Genomic DNA, 13,984 nt, shown 5'->3' on the forward strand with positions numbered 1-13,984 from the left:
CTTGTGTCCTTGAGCTTGTTTCCTGCCTGGCACTGCTTTCCCGACTTGTCCCTGGTGCCAGTAGGTCTCCTCAGTGGGTGAAGGTGACTGCGCGTGAGGACAGGCTGAGTGTGGGGGGAGGGACGAAATTGAGAAAGATGTTTTTCTGTAAAAATTAGTGGACTTTTATTTTTAGTATCTCTGGCAGATTAGGTAGTAAATTTTTTTCATGATGTAGTACCTATATAAAAAATTACGTTATTTGTTCTATATTTAATAGATGTTATAGAAAAGGTTACAAGAGGGTACTGCGATGTGAAAGTAGGATAATTTAAATAGTTTACAGTCCACCGTTCAGATACACTGTGTGTGTGTGCGTGTGCACTGGAACTGACAGCATATTTGTATTTTGTTAATGCCAAGTAGGGTCAACTACTACTGTGTTGGGTGTAATTTTTATTTAGTAAAAATTGAATGTACTACTACATTTTCTTAATAGAATTTTGACCATAGATTAATATTCCTTTACAAGGATTACTGATAATCAGTTGAGCCACTTAATGTTGGAGTATTTAGCTTATTTTTTTCTGGTAAAAACATTTTTGTGTCTAAATATTTCTGTGCATTGCTGACTGAAACCTTTTGTGGCCCCGAGGAATGCGTTCCAGAGAACAAGCTGGGGGACTGGACGAGGAGCTCAGTGGCAGAGCATGTGCCCAGCACGTGTGGCTGTGGTGGTTTTCAGCACTGCTTTGTGGGCCTTCGCACTCTTCACTTTGACTTCCCTCACTTTTGGAGCCACATTCGTGAAACTCCAAAGCCAGTGTGTTAATCCAGAGATAGAGTGGACCCAGAGTCACGGACCTTCACTGTCCATCTCTTGGCTGGCTGCCAGTTGCCATAGCGAGATGGCTGCAGGGCTCTAGTTATTCTGTCCAGACAGGACAGTATCCAGAGAAAGAAGGGAGACCACTAGAAGAATATGTTTCCAGAACCTCTCTCCACACCAGAGTATTTGCCTCATTAACCAGAGTTTGGTCAAATGCCCACTCCTAATATAATGATTGAGAGAGTAAAAGTAACCACTGCAGCTTGGAGTGGGATGGCTCCCCCTGGGGCACCTGGCTGTGTGGCAAAGACCTGCACAACCGTGAGGTCCTACTGCAAAGGAGAAAGGGGGGAAGGCATGTGCAGCCCTTCTCTCAAATGGCCTGGGATTGTTGGGGGAATACAGCCTGCAGCTCACAGACTGTCTACTGAGACAGGCACTCAAGACCAGCACCATCATTATGAATTTGACAGAGTATGAGACTGGCCTCTGTGGTGCACTTTTTGATTTGCATAGGTTAAACCAGCCTTTCATCTCGGATAGAAACAAGTTTGTCATGATGTACAGTCTTAACATGCTGTTGTTAAATACAATTTGCTAATATTAAGTGTATTTTCTTCTGAGTTCATTAGGGATGTTGGTTGGTAGTTTTCCTTACTTCATGTGCTTTATCTGGTTTTGATATGAGTGAGATACTGGGTTTATAGAATGAATTTAAAGTGTTCAGTCCTTTCTTTTTCATGGAGTAACTTGAGGAGCTTTGGAATCAGTTCTTGAAATTTCTGGGAGATTCAGGTGAGAATCGCTCTGGTCCTGTCTTTTCCTCATTGGAAGAGTTTTTACTACTGCTTCTATTTCATTTCTAGTTACTGGGGTGCTTAAGTTTTCTGAGTCCTCCTTATTCAATTTAGTCAAGTCACATGTGTCCAGAAACATTTCCATTTCTTTTAGGTTTTCCTATTTGTTGGAGTGTAAGTTTCTGATATAGTTCCCAGTGGTCCTCTGGATTTCTGTGATGTCTGTGGTGATTTTTCTTCTCTAATTTTATTAATTTGCATCATTTTCTTTTGGTTAGTTTGGTTTAGGGCTTCTCAATCTTGATTAACCTTTTGAAAACCCAACACTTTCATTGATTCTTTTTTATTGATTGTTTTTATTCTTGAATACATTGATTTCAAATATAATCAATTATATCTTTCCTTTTACTGGTTTTGGAGTACTTTTTAATTGTCTCTGTTTTCAAGGGTCTTGAGATGCATTGTTATGTTGATTTTCAGTTTTTTTTTTTTGACATTTCTGGTTTTCTTATGTATGTGTTTATAGCTGTAAACTTTCCTTTTACAGTTGGCTTTATAGTGTCCTAAAGATCCTGATATGTTGTATCATTATTCTCATTTGATTCCAGAAATTTTTTAATTTGTCCTCTGATTTCTTCTATTACCCATTGATTATTCAAAATTGTATTGTTCAATCTCTATGTTTATACTGTTTCTGTAGGTCTTTTGGTATTTAATTTTATTCCATTGTGATCAGAATTTATGTAATGAATTACATCTTGTGTGTGTGTGTATGTGTGTGCACATGCACATGTTTGGTAAATGTTCCTTTGTCACCTAAAGTATGGTCTGTTTTGGAGAAGCTTTCATGAGCAGCTGAGAAGAAATTATATTCAAATATTGTTGAATGAAATATTCTATTAGATGCCTGTTAAATTCTTTTTTAAAACATTTTTTAGGTTTGAAGAGTCTTTACTGAGTTTCTGTGTGACTGGTGAGAGGGGTGTGTTGTAATCACCTTAATTGTACTGAGAACTATCTGAGGTTCTAATCACAGTGTTACCAGTTTTATGCAGTTAGGCTAACCAATGTTTGGGGCATAAATATTGTTTTGTTTTATCATTTTGCTGGATTGTTCCCTTTGCCAGTATGAAGTCACCTTTCTGATCTCTTTTAGTTAATTTAGGCTTGAATTCTGCTTCTTTGGAAATGAAAATGGCTAGATTGCCGGTATTCAGACTCTTTTGCATGGTAATCAATTTCCATCCTTTCATTGTCAGCCTGTGCCTGTGTTTGTCTGTAAGGTGTGTCTGTTCAAAATAGCACAGTTAGTTCTTGTTTTTTAAACCATTCTATCAGCCTACATCTTTTAATTAGAGATGAGACCATTTACATTCAGTGTTATTACAAGGAGATGTTTATTAGTTTTTGCCATTTTGATTTATTTCTTATGTTAAATTTGGTCCTGTTTCTCATTTTCTTAACTACTCTTCAAATGAGATTTTTTTCATTTGCGAGTGCTAGAGTTTTCTAAAATTTTTACCGTGTGGAATATTTTTGTAATTTTTTGTAGTGATGGCTTAGTAGTCAAGAATTCTTTGACTTGCTGCTTATCTTAGAAGGTTCTTATTTCTTTTCTGATTCTGAGAGATAGCTTTGCTGAATATAGCAATCTTGTTTGACAGTTATTTTCTTTCAGGGCTTGGGACACATCATTCTAAGCATTCCTGGATTTTAAAGTTCATGCCGAGAAGTCAGAATTAATGCTGATTGGCTTGCCTCTAAATGTGGCATGACATCTTCCTCTTGAGGCTTTTAAAATTCTATTAATTTTTTGTTAGGTGTTTTAATTACAATGCATTATGGAGAATTTTTTTTTTTAACTTGCCTATTTGGGGTTCTGTATTTGGATGTCCATCTCATTGTCAAGGTTTAGAAGTTTTTCTGATGTTATCTCCCTGAAGAAGTTATCCATGCCATTAGTTGTATCTCATAACCCACTTTAATTCCAATGATTCTTAAATTTTATCCCTTAATATCCCAGACTTCTTGTTATTCCTATCATGTTTATTTTCTTACCTTAAATAGTGTCTGAATGTTCAATGCTGCACTTTGTCTTCCAGCTCTGAAATTGTGTCTACAGCATGGTCTACACTAACAGACATTCAGATGAATATTATTAGATTTATTGTGTCTTTCATTTCTAAGATTTATGATTGGTTATTTTTCATGATGTACAACTCCTTATTGAATTTCTCACCCATATCCTTTATTAACTTCCTAATTTGCTCAGATGATATTTGTGATTTCTTGGAATTCATTGATCACTTTTCTAGTCATTCTTTTGAATTTTTTGTCATATTTTATTTCAGTAACTTTAGGGTCAGTTGCTGTTGAATCATGAACTTGAGGAGGTATTGTTTTACCTTGTTTATTCATATTTCATGTTTTTCTGGGTTGGGTTTTATGTATCTTTTGGGATTGACTTACATGTGGGATTTTTTAGGGCATGGCCTTCTCTTGCCACAGTTTCTTCTGTTTTTCTGTAGAAGTAAAGTTCCATGAGTGGAAACTAAGGATCCTGTCAGTGGTTCCTATTGGGACCTAATCATTTGTTCTAGGGGTTTGACTTTTCTGTGATTTTTAGGTACAGTGTTGCTGAAGTTTGTGGACCGTTAATTTGGGTGTAGATCAAGGTGAACTGTCTTTTGACTGGGTTTGATTTAGTTTAGTAGCAGAATTAATTCCCTGTGAACTTGTAGTTTCTCTGTAGATTATTAGCACTTCACAGAAGAGGCAGGAAAAAAATTTAAAAAACATCTGAAGCAAACTATACAGCATTATAATAAATAACCCAGTACCTACTGTGACATCTACAACACTAATTACCCAAAAATAGAAATGGCAAGGTCAGCAATTGCCAGCAGCAAAAACAATAAATAACTGGGAACAAGAAGTGACATTATAGTGAGTGGCAGGTGTCAACTATGCCATCCATATAATTAATAACCACAATAGCATGAATGGTAGGGGCAGCAGTGACATGGACCAAATAGTTCTAAAAGATAGTAGAAATACAGTTCATTAAGGAAAAAAAGAAAATGTGATAGGAAGGTTAAAAAAAATTGAGAATGCTTAAAACTTGATTTGAGAGAACATAGATATAGCAACTGAAGGTTATCAATAAGGAGAAAAAAGAAAAAGTGGAGGAAAGAACAAAGAAACTTACTTGTTAATGGGAGAAGGAAGAAGAGAGCAAGAAATGAGAAACAAGCAAACAAAATAAAACAAAACAAAAATGTCATAACCCTCAAACAAGGCATGGAAAAAAAACTGCATTAAAAATGCTAAGGATGAGAAACAAGAAATATGTGTGTGTGTGATACACACACACACACACACACACACACACTGTGAATCAATCAGCACAGCAGGAAGACCAAGAAAAAAAGAAGGGAAAAAAGATTTCATAATATAAAATGAAAGAATTGTATCTATTAAGTTAGTTAAAACTGTCAAGGAAAGATGGTTACTTAACAATAGACTGCCATTTATGATGGACTCATTTAGCCTAGCCTTAAATCATACAAACACAATTGTACAATGAGTATTTTTATGTTATTCTTCCCTTCCCCTTTGAAAATGGCACTCAGGATTTAAAGTCACTTGAATTATTGGAAGAACATTTTATTTCCTGTGCGATTATCTATCTTTCAGTCCTTCAAATAAGCCATCTCAATTTTCTTTATGATTAACAGACAACACTGTGAGCCAGACTTACTTCCTTAAGTCAGGTTAGCATATTCTGTATGACAGCTGGTGGTATCTGATGGGGATTCTTTACCTTCCAGGAAATAATAAGCCTCGTGCTGGAGTGCATGAACCAACTGCACGTCAACAGCAGTGCCACATACTTGTGTGGTGTAACACCACTGGGCAAGAAGCCAATGAGTTTTGGAAAACCATCCCAAATTGTCTGTATGAGTTGCTGGGTAAGGACCTTGAAATTCCCAAAAAAATGGAATTAGTATGTTTAACAGGCTAAGAGCAGTTTTATAACATGTTCCTGATCAGGACTAAATCTTTACTAATTTACTAAAAACTAATGGTGTTAATCTAAATCTGTCTGAGTGAGGAAAGTAGCTAGAGTAACAGATGGGCTTGGGTAAAGGCAGAGGCTGTCCATGCTGTCGTTTGTGAGGTGAGAGGTCTCTTTGTGGATGTGGATTAAATATTTCCATTTTGTTCTAAAGTCAGTGTCACAAGACCCCCTCTTTTCACAGTCCCATCAAGGTGGGAATCTGCTCTAATCTCCTGTGGTCTTGATGGGATCAGCTTTTCTCAGTTTTTAAGTGTGCTCAACCTAAGTTGTGATGCTTGGTGTGGTTTCTGCCATGTTCCTGTTGGACCATTATAAAAATTATTATTATGGGCCTGAAGTATTGCAGTAGCTTCTACTTAGCTCTTACTCAGAACTGGAGGGGCCTCAGATTTTACCCTGTTTACACGTGAGTAAGGAGCTGTCTGGGTAGTGGGCCTTCATCTGTACTGTAGCACTTACCACATTTCTTACTTCGTTGTATGGTCCTGGTTTTGAAGGCAAGAACAGCTCCTTTCTGGTTTTTGCAGCTCGGTCATCTAACTTAACATCTCGCATAGAGAGGATATCCCATATGTGTGCATTGATGAAAGGACTGGATTCTGATGGAATAGGAAGGTGTACCAGAGCAGAGAAAAGAAATAATGCATTTTTACTATGAAGAATGTAGAGCACTCAGAATATTTGAAACTTCTTTGTAATGTCTTTGACCTTTGTTACACTTTATAAAGTCACAATACTACTTAGCAAATAAAACTCATGTGCCTCTTAGACATAGGGGGTAACATATGGCTAGAATTTCTGTGAGCACAATCAAGGACACTGAAGCTTTATAGGAGTCTAGATTCATTATTTTACCCACAGCATCATTAGGATGAGAATGTTGTTGTGGTGCTAAAATACTAAATAGAATTTTTTTCTGAGTGCAGAAGTTATAGCACTGAATTTCTGAATGAGGGACAGACTGGATTGGGTATTTTCTTTTAAACAGCACAGTGTAACTTGACCTGGTGTGACACCAGATGAATTTCTCAAAGGAGGTGGTTTGTGCAGAGGTATGTCATCTGTGGGTCATGTTCAGAGAGAAGGTTGTTGTGGGTAAACTGAAGTAATATGCATCTTACTTTTTCCTGTCACTTAGTCCCACAGTCTCCGTTGGTCCCTTCAGCAGGTCCTATGCTCCTGTGTCCAGAGCAATGAACTTGAGCAGAATTTATGATGATTTTTCATGTGGTCATAGAAAAGTCCATTTTGCAAAGTCCACACTTCAGCCTTATCCTTCTAAGCTACTTACCCTACAGCCTGTGCCCCACAGAACTCAACAGAGTTACTTGGGGTTTATTGTTATTTTACAACCTACAGAAGTAGTGTTAATGTACTCTACCAAGTGCTGGGTTAGAGTGTGAGCTCAACTCCTCACTGTGACTAGTTTTGTGGTTTGCTTTTATGGAACATGGCTAGAGATGTGATTTTAAAATGGCTCAGTCAAATAGAAAGAGAGGGAACAGCTGCAATTGGAATGGTGTTTCTGTTAGGGTGTGTTCAGTCTGCAGCAACTGAGTACCCTGACCCTAATTGCCTTTAGCCACAGAGGGGGCTTATGGGCCCATGTGACTGGCATTCTGCCTTCTGCAGTGCCAGCTCCCTTTTATGGCCTCTGCTGTCTTTTGTTAGTTCCTGGGGCTGTGTGCTTCCCCTGATGTCGGAGGGGGAAGTGGAAGAAGGCTGCTTCAAGTAGCTGTCTTTTGAGAAAGAGCATGCAAGTTCCCAAACCACCCGATAAACTACTATTCATATTTCATTAGCCAGAAAGTGCCTGACCTCAAAACCAGTCATTCTGGCAGGGGAGGGAATTTTCCCACTACTGGGTTGATCTGGCCAGGGACCCATTCCTGAAACTGCACTCAAACCCCCAGCTGTCCAGGTCCACTACTATTGGACATGGTAACAGGTTAGTGTCCCATTTCCTGATCTGCAAAGTGGAGGGAGTAGAAGTATATTCTTTTTGGGTAGTTGTGCTGATTCCTTGACTTAACGTAAGGCACTTGGAAACATACTAGACCAGGTAGCCAGTGACACCTGTATTCATAACAAATTATATAAAGTGGCCATAGTGATTCCCCTTGTTATCAGGTGCTTTAAATTTGATAAAGTTGTCAAATGCTTCACATCACATTATTTTGCTCTTCTAACCATTATGCCCATTTCTTTGGATACTTATGTCATTATTTTTTCCCTGTTGATATTATTTCCTTCTCCAAATTCTACTTTTATTTTTCTCATTATTTTCTTTCAAAATAAAGTTTTAAATAACAAATTTCAAATAGAACTAGTGGATACAACAATGTAAGTTCTGAACTACCTCGTAGACATTGGATCATGAGTCTGCTTGGTCCATATGAGGAAGTACAGCTTTCTGTAGAGTTGTCTCCAGTCTGAAACTTTTACATTCTGTAATCGTACCCCTTCCCTGAAGACACCATCTCCATTTCACAATTATGTACCCGACATACTCTAAATACAGTCATCTCACCACAGTCATAGGATCTGCCTCTGTCGATTCAACTAGACATGGACTGAAACATTCAGAAGCTTAGCATCTGTGCCAAACCCTGAATGATACAGCAGGTCAACTATCTATATGATATTCTCCTTGTGTTGTGCATTGTAAGTAATCTGGCAAAGATTTAAAGTCTGAGGGAAGACATTTGTAGATAATATGCAAAAGTGATGCCATTTTACACAGGGGGCTTCAGCATCTGAGGGTTTTTGTTCCTGTCATTTTGTCCACACTGGATATGGAGGGAAGGAGCTGTGTTTGAGACCTTGAGTGATGTGTACTTCTGTAAGGTCTCTAGATGTTCTCTCTGCCTTCTTCCTTCTCTCCTTCAATCTTAATTTCAGACTGCAGAGAGCCTCACACTCTTCTCCACTAAAGTCCATGGGCTCTGATGCCTGTCTGCTCACCTCTGAGTCTGGCATCTAGAGCACCCCAGCCCACATCTGGCCTTTTCCCAACCTTTCCTCCCTTGCTCACTATTGGGCTGCTCTGCCTGTGTCTTTCTTGCAATCCAGAATTGCACCTTCAGAATATCTGGTTTTATTCTGTATCAAAGAAACCTGAGCATTTATTAAAAAATGTTTATTCCCTTAACTGTTTACATCTCAATGATTTGATGTTATTATTGTTTAATCTTGATATAGTTAGAATTCCCTGAAACTTAACTTAAGAGATGATAATACTATAATAACCATGTATGTCTCTAAGAACACAATGATTTCAGGCACACAATTATTTTTTACTTTTAAAGTAATTGTTTTATGGAACAAGAGATTAATTTGAAGCATACTTACCCCAAGGTGAAAATGCTGCAGTATGTAAATACATTTTGCCTTTACATTTGCACATTGCTACTCTCTGCAGTTTTGGTTAATTGCCCATCCCACTCCTGGTTCTTCCAGGTAATTCAGAATGTTCATGTATTTAAATACCTCACCACAAGAAAGCTTCCTTTTCCCTTCTGTCCACTCTCTTAAGCATCATAATTCCTTGAGTGGTTTCTTGGTGGGACATCTTTATGTAACAGAGGCTATCATGCTGGGGACACATGAACTTGGGAACTCAAGAATCTTGGTATTGCTAGAAGCTCTTTTTCTATTTGAATTTCTATAACAGAAGGCCATAATATATGTGTCTTATAATCATAAATGTTTGATTCTCTTCATTCTGAAGCTTGGGAAGTCCAAGTTCAAAACTCCAGCATTACCTTTCTGGTTTGGTGGCACCTTTTCACTGTGTCCTCCCGTGGCAAAAGGGGAGAGGATGACTATTAAAGGGCTTTAGTTGCATTGCTGAAGTCCCTGCTCTTAAGACCTAATCCTCTCTCAAAGCCCCCACCTCCCAAGGCTGGGGGCATATGATTTCAGCATATAAATCTTGCAGTGGGGAACCCAGACTTTGAGACTATAATAGAATCTTAATCCATTCATCTAAGATGAATTGAATGCCTGCCATGGGACAGGCCCTGACCCAGGTGTTGAAGGACAGTGGTGGCCAGGGTATGGTGCCTGTTCTTGTAGAGCTCATGGTGGCATGAGAAGTACTGGTAGCAAGGATAACAGAGCCAGCCACAGTGCTATGTGGTTGTGTTGCAGTGCCTGTCATGGAGCTGTGGTGACCACACATTCCTTTCTTGCTGGTTGTTGCCATCACATCAGATGGACTTGTGACATGTCATTCAGAGTAGAGGGATGAGGTTGGAGGCCAGCCAGTAGAATGCCCATTTTTCATCATTGGCCAGCTAGTATCCATCCTTCACTTCACTGTTATTTTCCTTATTCTTCTAGCTGTCAGCTTACTCGAAAACAAGCTCCTTAAATGAAGAGCCCTAATAATGTAAATATTACCTTGATCTTGTAAACCAAAAGAGAAGTCTTAAACTTACCTAACTTCTTAGAGAAAAATTCAGGGAAGAAACAAATTCTACCTTCAGCTCCCAAAGCTGATATTACTAACTTAAACTATTCCCTGCGCTAACACTCGACCAGTTCCTCCAATTTGACTTCTGTCACTATTAATTGCTTTACTGTTTACAAAATTATCTCTGTGTATAGTGTGCATGAATGCTTGCTCCCATACAATAATGTATATCCATAAAAACTTTTAAGTACCTAGTACATTCTATGTTTAATCAACATTAAATCCCATCCCTGTGCATATAAGCAACACATCAATCTCACATAGTACACACAAAACATCATATTAATTATCCCACATAGCTAATTCTTTGAGGATATGGATATTCTTCACTGACACAAATTCTAGTATTGCACAGCACATCCAATTTACTGGTGGCACATATCCCATTTTGGTCATAGTTGTTTCACAGTCCAAATGGATAGTCCCTTCCAACAGAGGTCTCTTAGTCTACCATCCTCCATGAAACCATCAGCCAGCCCAGTATGTGTCCCTCTTCTTGCTCTGATCCCATGAAACTCAGGGTTAGCTAATCTGAAATGTTATCTGGCATTTGGTTCCTACCTCAGGGGCATAACTTGTAACTCACTCTCAAGTTCCCCTTAAATAAGGCATCACAATGGATTAGTGTCATATTTGAAGGTGATCCAACAGAACTAACTCTCATGCCTTTAATGGTTTTTATTTTTTAGGTATGCTTCCACTCACCACTGGCTGTCAGCCTTGACACAATCAATTCAATTGTAGCTGGACTTATGATAATGTCAGTATTCTCATTTAGCATATTAACCATAGGGTGTTAATATAGTTATGCTTGATGGACAGAAAAAAAGTACAGAATTTCACGAGAATCCCCTCACATTCCCTACACAATGTTTGGCCCCTTATCCCTACCCCTGGATAATGTTGTTCTTATGTGATCTAAAATTTATTAAATTTTATCCAGTATGTCCATACTATTATATTAAAATTTAATCTTCTTTTATACTAAAGTCCCACTAATGAACACAAGCAACTAGAAATCTTCCTATACCCTTACTAATTAACATAATACTTACCTAATACTTTATTTTACCCACCCTATATAAGATGTGTCTTATTTCAAGTCAATACACAGTTATATAAGTTTATAATCAGTTGATGTAGCTTAAACACTTGACAATGCTTAGATGAGTATTTATACTTAATAAACACAAAGGTTTGGTCCTGATCTCTTTATTAGCTTATAGTAAATTTATATGTGCAAGCATCTCCGCCCCAGTGAGAATGCCCTCTATATCAAGATATGATCAATAGGTGCAGGTATCAAGTTCACTAATAATAAGTAGCTCACAAGGCTTTGCTCAACCACACCCCAGTGATTGCTCACACATGGAGCAATGACTAAAATTAACATATAAATGAAAGTTAGACTTACACTACAACAGGACTGGTAAATTTTGTGCCCACCACCATGGTCATATAATGAAACCTAGTTAATACAATGTGATGTAAAGTGTGATTAAGATAATCATTAAATAAGACTGAGCTCTAAGCTACAGAAAGCCTTAATCATAATAAAAATAACATAAGAAAGTAGTCTTAGAACACCTGAATTCACTATAGCTAAGTCCCAAACTGTGATGAGATACCTCACTATGCTCAGCCCTAAACATAAATATTCAATTAACAAGACTGTCTGCTAGAGATATCTACTAACAACTGTTTAAAACTCAAAGGACTTGGTGGTGCCTTACATTCCTCTAGAGGATCCTGTTCTATAATTGATAAACCTTACCACCTTTTGCAATATCAATCTATATACCGCCATCTTCAGCAAATCCTAACAAGGCCTTTGAGCAAGCACAAGAATTATACTTAAAAATGCTAGGCCAAGGTGTAGCCTATGAGGTGAAAAGAAATGGGCTACATTTTCTGTTTTCTAGAACATTATTCATGATAGCTTTTATGAAATCTCAAAGCCTAAGGCGAATGTAGTAGTAAGCTAAGAACAGAGAGCTTAGTTGAGTTGGGTGTCTCTCCTCCAATATGGGTTTATGTATTGATAAAATTTGCTTATTCACATTTTTTTCTTACAGTTTTTTGGTAGGGTTCTCTTTCTCTTTTCTTTCTGAGTTGGGGGTTGATGCCAGAGCTTGGCCACTGCAAGGCAAGTGCTTTGACCTTGACCTATATCCCAGCACGTTTGCTAATGGGTTGATTAAGGTTGAGTTATTTTTAGCTTGGGGCTGCTATGCATAAATCTGTAAGTACTAAAAAAAAAAAAAGAAAGAAAGAAAAAGAAAAAGAACTGACCAATAGCAGTTAGTATGATCCAAGTCCTAATTAGCCTAAATCTGGACCAAAATCAGTGAACCAAGATCTATGTAAACCCCTAGCAGAGTGACCTAATGAGGGAAACATGCCATGGAGTCTGGTGTTACAGTGCTAGGGTTCCGCTCTGCAGAGTAAATTCTTCAACTTCATAAGACAAGAATTCAGAAAGAAGGAGAAATGGATGTGCAGTGCTTGATGGGATGGATGGGCATTAGGAGATGGAGATGCAGGCCTCTGCAGCCAAGAGAAGTATTGCAACTTGTGCAGATCCTCACCTGTATGCAGAGCAGCAAACTGAGTTTCATCACAGAACTCCAGTTTTAAAGGTAGCATTAAATGTTAGATAATCAGTAACTATTTTTATATTTCTCAGTTTTAATTCCTGTGAAAATTCTGAGATGTTTTTGCTCTCTGAGATGAGAAAGTTTGGTAAAATGATTTTATGCCATAAGGATTAAAGGGAGTGTGTCTGTGGGGTGCTCTCCCTGGTGGACATAAGTTAGAAGAATAAGGTGAATCTACTCTTTGCAGGATGGAAGGAAAGAAGAACAAATGAGATTAGATGGAGAAATTAGGGAATATACTTGTCAGTGTTTATTGTTTTTTTGGCCATTTTTATTTCCAACTATGTTTTCTTCTGTCAAAAGTATGTCCATTTACTCTCAAGCTGTCCCATTTGTGTTGTTCTTTTAATTCACTTGAAAAAGAGTCCAAAGAATGAAGCATGGCAAGAGTGAAAATAGACCCTTTTTGTTTCACCTGAACTGTTCACTATGAAAGCAGTGTTTTCTCTGGTCCCTCTGGAGACTAGAGATGCTAAGAATTTCACAAGAAGAATGTCTCAACCCAGACCCAGGCTCCTGTGCAACAAGAAACAGCCTGAGTGGCAGGACAAGAGGTGTGTCTGGTGGTCACTGTCTTTATTTACAGAGAGCTCAATAGCTGAGTAAGAAATCTAGACTGTAATAAAAGTCACAAATACTCATTACAGTAATTAGAATTGATAAAGACATACACAGTTGTGTTCAGTTCAAAGGCTCTCTGAAGATTGCCTTTAAGTCCTTTAAATACAGTATGATAAAGGTGTGGTGTTAAGCTGCGTTAAATAGAATTAAAGTATCAGAACTTTTTTTAAAAATTAGAAGGTTCAGTCCTTTGAAAACCATTCAAGTTTTTAAAAATTATATATATACATACATATATATATATATATATATATATATATATATGGTTGTTAATGGGTACAATACCTTTCTTTTTATGTGGTGCTGAGGATCAAACACAGGGCCTCCCAGGTACTAGTTGAGTGATCTGCCGTTGAGCCACAACCCCAGCCCCTCAAGTTAAGGTGTATCACACTCTGAGGAAAGTACTGAGGATCACAGTCCCCAGGGGCTCTTCCTCCCCATGGGCAGTATCTTCCTCCAATTGCTGCCTTTATAGATTTTTTTTCCTGTGAGATTAGAGCCTGTGGAATGACGATTAAAATAGTTTCGTGGTCTTCTGTT

The 13,984-nt window shown here is 38.0% G+C and overlaps 1 long non-coding RNA gene across 1 annotated transcript in view; it reads left to right on the top strand.

Annotated features, from left to right (window-relative positions):
• LOC306641223 overlaps window positions 1-13,058 on the top strand; it is a 37,544-nt gene extending 24,486 nt beyond the window's left edge. Inside the window, exons 4-5 of the long non-coding RNA XR_013758066.1 lie at window positions 12,607-12,802; window positions 13,008-13,058. This is a non-coding gene — a long non-coding RNA (uncharacterized lncRNA). The remainder of the gene's footprint in view (window positions 1-12,606; window positions 12,803-13,007) is intronic.
• Window positions 13,059-13,984: the final 926 nt, after the last annotated feature.

This window comes from Sciurus vulgaris (genome assembly GCF_902686455.1).
Source record: "Sciurus vulgaris genome assembly, chromosome: 12".
In the NCBI taxonomy this organism is placed as follows: Eukaryota; Metazoa; Chordata; class Mammalia; order Rodentia; family Sciuridae; genus Sciurus; species Sciurus vulgaris.